This window comes from Barbatula barbatula, assembly GCF_947034865.1.
Source record: "Barbatula barbatula genome assembly, chromosome: 2".
Lineage (NCBI taxonomy): Eukaryota > Metazoa > Chordata > Actinopteri > Cypriniformes > Nemacheilidae > Barbatula > Barbatula barbatula.
In genome coordinates this window covers 32,985,347-32,994,282 of record NC_136767.1, presented here as the reverse complement: position 1 = coordinate 32,994,282, position 8,936 = coordinate 32,985,347, and positions in this window count along the sequence as shown.

Sequence of the window (8,936 nt, the reverse complement as noted above, 5' to 3'; positions counted from 1 at the left end):
CACGGCCTCAGCTTAAGCCACAACTAGGCCTTAGTTGAATTAAGATAATATCTTCTACCTTAGAAGAAAACATTACCGGTGTGCATCTCGAGATAAAACAATGGCGCTGATATGCTGTATTTTAAGAGATTTCTGGGGAGGGTATATTCAGTTAAGAAAGGTCACAAATTAATTGAATGAAATGTAAATAATTTTCAGAAAGGGCCGCTTGTATGCATATAAATGTCTTATGAGAAGACCATGTATCAAGATAACCTAATACGAAGGTACTTGTGCAATCAAGAGTCTCATAGTAACACATCAGTTCAGATCACTTCATGCAAACCTTAGTACAGTGAACAATAGAGCATCATTTCAGACTGTGATGACTGAGAAATCGCTTGAGTTTGTCTCTACGTGATGTTTATCAATGACCGTGTCATTAACAGTTAATAACACACTTCATATTGTATATAAGCAGTTAGGAGACTCTTCACAAATAGAGAGCGCTGTGACCTTGTGTCAAATGATATGTCAGTAATCTACATGTGGCTCATGCACAGGCGAGTACCAGGCATACGAGGAAACGGGAGGTCTCAGAGTTGACACAAAGTATTCCAGATCCATCCAAGCCTCCAGGGACGAGCATTCCGAGACTCTGGCCATCGGTAATCGTGAAAACACGGCCTTTGTCCCGCAGTGAAAGTTGATTACTAGTGACAGATTCACACTGCGCTTGAATAACAACCAGACACATTGGTGTTGTTGGTTTGCTACTGTTTGCTGACAAACAGTTCAGTAAGATGTGTGAAAGTCCATCTATTATTTACACACCATCATGTTGTTTCAAACCTGCGTGTTGATATTCTTCAGTGAAATATAAAGGAAGAATTAATTCCTGAATTGTTTTAATTGATCATGTTTGCCAAACCCTGCCGCATGTGACACCCTCCGGTCTCCAAGTCTACACTTCTTCTGTATGTGGGAACTACCCATCCACAAGGGCAGACTTAAGGTCATCATGCTGGAAAGAGGTTGGGTGTATATGTATCAGTCATTTCTCTATAAAACAGAAGCAGTGTCTTGAAGACGTGTGCATGTTCAACCTAAGGCCACAAGACCATTAGTGGGCCCTTGTCAGACTTATAACCTATAGCTAGAGAATGTTTTTTCATGCAGAGATCCTGGACATCAGTCTTCACAAACAGCTGGATGTCTTTCAGAGAGATTGTGGAGGATCTAAAGGAGAGTCAAACCTCAGCAAACACTGGGGGACAGCAAGAGTCCAAACGGCTCTCAGACACACTTCACAGATTATGTGATCACAGATATTGGCCTGACACGCACCTCTCTGATGGAAACGTGTGAAGTCCTGTTATCAGTCTCACTTGACGCCCTGCTCATCACGCTTGATATCGGCACAGTTCTGAAGAAGAACAACAACGACGACACAAGACCGAAGCAAAGTCACGGGACACGTGATTTGAAAGCATCAGAATTTGAGTTCTTCTTAATGTTCTGTGAAGCACAATGTCAGTGAATGTCTGAGAAGATCTGAGGCGCTCTTGTGCCATCGCTTTCATTAGAGAAGCTGGACAGATGCCTCGTCCGTTCCTTTCAAAACAAGTGGCACGTAAGATCTTGCATTTATTTGTAATTTGTTCTCAATGCCTGTCCCCTTCACCTTTATTCCGATCTATATTTCACATCTGGTCTCTCCCAAGCAATTAACCTTGGTTGAAACCAGAACACTACCTTTGGAGTGTTTTTCCCTGGCTGCTATTTTGCTCCTGTATGTTACTTTTCGGCAATTGAACTGGGGGTAATGATTCTGAAAGGAAAAAGAATGTTCTTTCAATAGATAATTAGGGAGATTGGTTTACCAGACCCACTCAAGAGTCATTCACATGCAGGGACTACGCCAGGCCGTTGTCTGTGGCTCTCAAGAGGTCTCCCGAGACACATTCCCTACTTTTTCATTTCTCCCAGCAGGTGCATGACAGGTAGTCGCTGGTGATGCAGGATCTAGAATGAAGAGGCCAAACGAAAAGGTCAGTATCAGAGGACAAAGGTCAGGAATCTATGGTCAGAAGGTCAATGGCCAAAGTCTTAAAACTTGGTTGTGTGGTAAGAACTTTTACAGCAGGAGATTCTGTCCACTGTCAGATTCCTACAGTCCGAGTTACCTCCTATATCAACTAATGGTGGTTAGTTTGGAGATGGACTATCTGTTTGATTGACCAATGAAAACTGCCCGGCAAATTATGTGTGTGTGTGTGTGTCCTGTGTGTTATGTCATTGTTGGCCTTGTGGGGACGTATTTTAATGCAAACAACATTTGAATCGTACTAAATGCAGAAAGCCTTGTGTGATGGTTTGGTTTATGGGTAGGCTGAAGGTTACTGTATAAAAATCATTAAGAATTGTGCATATATTGTACATTCTTTTACAAACTGATTTTGCCAAGTTGGGTCAATGTAGTTTGTATCCCTAAAATCTGAGTGGATAATAAACCTTTGGAACACATAACCCTGCCACGTTAACTGTAAACTCTGGCCTCAAGTCTGATTGGTTGATTGTAATGTTGACCTCACATGATAAAATCAGAAAGGCCAGTACATAACAGTACATAACACCATATGTGACCCTGGAGCATGAAACCATTCAGTAGCACAGGAATATTTGTGGCAAAAGCCAACAGCACATTGTAGGAATAAAAACAAATCATTATGATATTAAGGATAATGCTGCATGAAGATATTTAGTAAATTTCCTTCGGTAAAATCCAGAAATTCTGGACTTTTCGTGAGTCCAGAAACACATCTAAAAACATCACTAGCTACTGCCGGATCTATGGGAATCACCCACTCAAGTTTGGTATCTTCGTAAAGTTTAGAATTACAGCTTTCGGGTTCATCTACTCTCCACAACATCATGTTGGATGATGTATAAATCTCAAAAAGACTAGTTTTGTTGTCCAGAGTCACATATTTAATTGGTCAATCAAATGAACTATCATGTAGATTGTTAATGGAAAATTGTACCATTTAAAAACAAATTAGTACAAATATTTTCCAGACGTATTCTTTACGAAGGAATGAATAACAATGCATCAGTATCATTTCCTCCACACAATCAATGTTACTCCACAGAAGCAGAGATGTGATGAGAACACACGGAGGGAACAAAACGTCCACTCACCTTACACTTCTAAACCTGCAGTGTGTAACCAAATCTGTGGATGTCACAAGTTTCATTTCTGTACGCCGCTTCATATCTGCTCTATGCTAACGGATTTTACAGAGTTACACGGCTGACAATTTCTCTTTGTTAAATGACATGCTTTACAACGGCAGACAAAAGCACGACATAATCCTGCGCAAAAATACCTTCAGCTCACTGAAAACGTGCTGTTTATTAGGGTTAAAGGATCAAATATATCTTCACAATCTGTGAGAAAAGTAACCCAAGCTTTCTTAGTCTTCTGGGACAAAAATAAAGATGCTTAAGGCCTTATCGACAGAGCTCCTGTTATAATTTTCTCTTAACGTATGGGACTAGCAGGCATATGCTAGTTATAGGAACACCAGTGAATATTGGCTCGAGAGGTCAAAGGGCCGTGAAGGTCAAAGGTTTCATCCTCTTCTCGTCATGAAGTGCATTATCATCTTCTCTATGGACACACCATCCAGATGGCTCCATGAGCTCAAGGCAGCTGTGTTAAGCATTCAGCATATTTGATTCATTTTTAAGACATCATATTTCAAAAAGGGCACATCACGTGACTTTTGGATCGTGCCTATAGCATGAAAGATCATGTAACAAAAGTCAAGTCTGAAACACTGACTCTGATTTCGAGGAAATAATTTCTTCAGCCGTCAGTAGATGAGTGACCAAACATCACAGTCTCTTTTTGTCCTCTTGGGGAAAACTGCCCATAAGAATAATTTTGTATTCCTTTTAATGTGTTTATTTATTAAAGACTCAAAAATTAGTGACCTCATGACCAGTAGTTCTCTCCATACAGTTCAATATATCTTGTTTCCTAAAATTAGCAGTCACCAACGCATCACTTTAAGCTTCAAATGTATTGACAAAATCAGAATACTGTTGATATAAATATCAGATTAGATGTCACCAGTTATTTGAAAAAAATGTTTTACACTGGACACATTTTATTCTCTGATGTCTGAGTGATGGTAAGAGGCTGTCCATTTCTTACACACATGCATCACATGACCTTTGCAAAAACCTCTCATGTTCAGAAAAGTAACTGATAGATCGCTGCTATTTATGTTTTTTAGCAGAGGCACAAACTCGTATTCAGTCTAAAAAACCTTCGGCTCATAAACTGGTTTCTATTAAACCGTCTTGTCCACTGTGCTTAAATTCATTATGTTTCTCCAATTTTGTGCTGGTGCCTCCGTGCACTGACCAGACGTCTCATTAACATGCTAAACAGTGAGAATGAGGAACAGGCCTCTCATTCAGTCAATAGCCAACAGGAGGAATGTCTCCTCATCTCTGGACTGTGATAACATCAGTCTCCAAGCAGACACAGCCACGGGCCACGAGACAGACGTTTATGGACGTCTATCTGCACGAATGATCAACACGAGACCAGCCGACCTGTTTATACCCCGGTCCGAGAGACACTAGGCCTGCATTTCAAGCGGTGTAAATCAGCTTGTATCAGCGGCACACAACCTTACCTCAGGTAGTTGGAGAAAGGCCTCTATCAGGTAAAGCGATCAAGATCTCAGCGCAGGAAAGTCAGAAATGCTTTTTAAGTCTTCCTGTTGTTTCATGATGGTTTTGGTAATGGCTTGAAATGTCATTCTGCTTCTCATGCAGCGGCTCGCTTGAACGTGGAATCATATCAGCCTCTTAAGTTGTTATGAAATAAAAACCTAAATGATCCTATGGATCCTGATGTATGTACAAATCCTTGTGTTAAACATGTCAGATCCAGTAGGACCAGCAAACACTGTTACAAAATAAATCATTTAAAAAAAAAAACTCCCTTGTCTTCCGTTTGAGAGGCACTGGTTGTGTCTGAACCGTCGGGAAACAGGGCAATGTTTTGAAAGTAACACAGCGTTTTCCTTTTCCTACAAATGGCTGATATACATTATGTAGCCACGCCCACTTCTACCATTGTGTTTCAACATCCGCCTCAAACAGCGCTACAAAACAGGGCTAATGGATCAGTAAACTTTGCCTGTGGAAAGGATAACATGAAAGGTTATTTCTTCTATGTTACAGTGGTCGGATGCTGACTTGAGAGAGTGACCAGAAATAACAAACGGAGGCATATAAAAGCCTTGACAACTGAAAGTTCAAAGACTTCCCAGGCTGCAGTGTGTAGCATACGCTCAAAAAATGCTTTAGTTATTAAAGCTTAGCTCAAACATAGCCTTTGGTTTGTAAATTGACCTAAACTGGGTTGTTTTAAAGGAACAATGTGGGTTTTTTAGGAAGATCTTTTGACAGAAATGCAATGTAATATACAAAACTATGTCTTCAGAGGTGTTTAAAGACCTTACGTAATGAACCGTTATGTTTGTAAGGCCTTAGAATAAGCTATTTATATCTACATTTTTAGACAATCTTTCTCACCAAAGCGTCTGTTGGAAAGTATAAGCTTAATGCATGTCCTAGCTCCTGCCTCACTTTTAATCTTTTTTTAATACTTAAAATCCACAGACCTTTTATTTTATGTAATAAATAAGACCTCGCTCTTTCTATAGTCTTTCTAATGCCCACATGATGAATTTTTGTACTGTGGTGGCCCCCGTCGTGTTTGGACTGAGAGATTTGCTGCAAATCTATAATACAAAAGCTAGTGGCCGCTGTAAATCAAAAACTGTGCCTTTAACCCAAAGCTCTGCTCCTGGCCTACAAGACCGCCACTGGTTCAGCACCCCCTTTTCTTCGACTTATCTTATCGACTTATGTACCCGCCAGATCTCTATGTTCTGCAAACGAACAATGTCTTGTGGTGCCATCCCAAAAAGGGAAACAATCTCTGTGGAATGATCTAGCCTCTGGTACAAGATCAGCAGATTCTGTAGCCATCTTTAAGAATCGTCTGAAAAAACACATCTCTTCCATCAGCACCTGACCCATCTCTTTTCTACTCTTTCTATCCAAAAAACAAAGAAACTTATCTCTGTATTCTGTGGTGGGCTATACAAGACCAGTTCTATTGCACTTACTGTATGCTTTTTGTGGTCCTGATGTTTTGCCACTTGCTTTCATTGTTTACCTCATTTGTAAGTCGCTTTGGATTAAAGCGTCTGCTAAATGTAAATGTAAATATTTGACAAATGAGGTGTTGTTTTGGATTTTGTTGAAACTAGTAACTTTGTATTAGCACCTATTGTATTATTGCACTTGTATGACATATTACTTATTGCTCCCCGAACACTCTGTAAGTCACTTTGGATAAAAGTGTCTGCTAAATGTAAATGTTTGGTTGTTATAAACCATTGTTGGGACATTTTCTGGGTTTGTCCCTTTTGACCTACCGGCAGTATTTTTTAGATTGTAGGGTGAAAGGAAGGAAACTATTTTAACATGAAAATAAATGTAACTATGCTATCGCCTCAATTCCCAAAACCCACACAAACGTAACACCCTCCGACCGACATTAAAAACACACACAGCTGACAGTAGATTTGCGAGGGCCACTTCAATTTTTCTGATCTATCACACATGCACTCTCTTCTATGACGGACCTTCATTGTGAGCCTCTCTTGGATGGTACGCTCTCAGAAAAAACGACATGTGTTCTCCAGGGAGTGAGCGTAATGAAATCAGGCGAGTCGCTCTCACAGAATGAGTCTCTTCTGCTTTTAGCTGGAGCAGCACATTTCTTTCAGACACGAGCACCTTCACGGAGGTCTGAGAGAGAGAGAAGCACATTACTGCTGTGTCCACCACCACGATTGTTCTCCCTTGTTACTATTTTGCCGTAACGGTGCTTTTGATTTTATTTTCATTTTTCTGCTCCTTGTTCAGAATCAGATTAGGATCGATTGCCGCACAAGAGCATGTGGGTAGCCGACCGGCACGCTGTCGAATCGCACCAGTCCTCCATTGAAAGTATTCAGGCAACTAAATAGAATTGTTTGCCCTTAGATGTCAAATTTCCTGCGAGACAAGGATGTCAATACCAATTAGATTGTCTGCGGTAGCTGCGGCGATTCGGTAAGCGGCTTGTTCTTTATGTTTGCTCTTGGTAGGGCTTTCAAAAAAAACTCCCAATTCAGTTTTCTGATGGCCAACGGGCCGACATTAACTCTATTACCTCGGGTGGAGGAGGGGCCTCTCGACGAGCGCATGGAGAACACTGTACTCAGTCTCCTGGCATCTGTTGAAAGGTCAAAGCTCGCTGAAGTGAGCAGAAAATGAATTAATGAACAAACGTATTTAAGAAGCTGATAGTCTCTCCAGCCGGCAGCCGTTGTTCTTCTCCTGATAACATGACAAATTAATTCACAGGTTAGACATTTACATTTATGCATTTGGCTGACGCATTTATCCAAAGCAACATAAATTGCATTACACTATACATTGTAGCGGAGTATGTGCAATCCCTGGGATCGAACTCATGACCTTGGCGGTGCTATCGCCGCTCTAACCACTATATGCACTATAAAAAGACTAGCCCTGATGAAGACGCAAGCAGGTGATTGGTTATTATCTTTAATTTTACTATTAAATCACATAAACAATTCACTGATTGTCATTTGAGCATCAGCAGAAAGCTTTCCATCGATTGTTGGTCAAATGTTTCAGGCATTTGGATGTACATCACATCCAGGACACTTGAAGTCACATGCACTTGTCAGACGCACAGAAATAAGAGCACAATCATTTGCACAGGAGAAAGCGAGAGCGGTGAGCATCTGCCACGCGGCCCTGGTGCTCGGCCAAGAACAACAACTCTCACCGTCTGTCTGTGAATAACGTTATTACATTGATCTCAACTCAGCAATTAGATGGATGTCAACTGTGAATATTTAAAGTGCTTTACTCACCTTGAATGAATGTGGAAATCCTGCGAGAAAGACAAGGTCAATGTTTTCTGCCTGATCATTTAAGAGCAGCAATCAGAACTAATTCAATCATTATAAAAAGCCTTCAGTTAAACTGCGCTGCCACTTTCTCTTTGCTTAAGACTTGACAAATGAATCATTCATTCAATAATCTTTAAAGTCAGAAAAGACCAAAGCAGAACCCGCTGGTGCACATCATTGCCATTCAGCTTGAGTATATGGACTAGTAAAGATGTCGTGGCCGACTGATTTACTGTAGACAGGCACATTTCTTCTTTGTTGTTGACACATTTATCTTGTTAGTACTCAGTTTGCTGAATCAGAGGACCACGTGACTCTTAGAAGTATTGCTTTCGGACCGCCGAGGACGACGTCAATTGATAAGAAACCTCTATGTTTCTTGTTTTGCTTCCGCGAATTGGGAGGCTTTTCTGACATTGAGTCAAGGTGCTCACCGGTTTAAATCTGGGTCCCAACATTTCCAGCGTCTCTCTGCTGAAAATCATCCTCCTCTCAACAGGGTTAGAAGTCAATCTTCTTGAAGTCAATGCATGTGTACGTAATAGGTTTAATTTATAGTCAAATTAAACTATGAAAAAAAGTGTTATATTAATGTCTATTAGTATAAGTGTTAGTATTCAAGTGCTGAAAATAACCAGATGACTAATAATAATTATAATCATTCTAAACCCATCAGCTTCAAGAACTTCATGGAGATCCTGTTTTTTTGTCTCCTAAATGATAATTGTGATATAAATCTAAAGCAAATTCAGCTCAAAATGGTATTTGCAGGGTTTACGTCTGCAAAGAAAACAATTTTGAAAAACTGGTTCTTTCCCGATATGTGTATGAAATCATTCTGGATCCATAGCCTTGTCAACATTGTCAACCTTG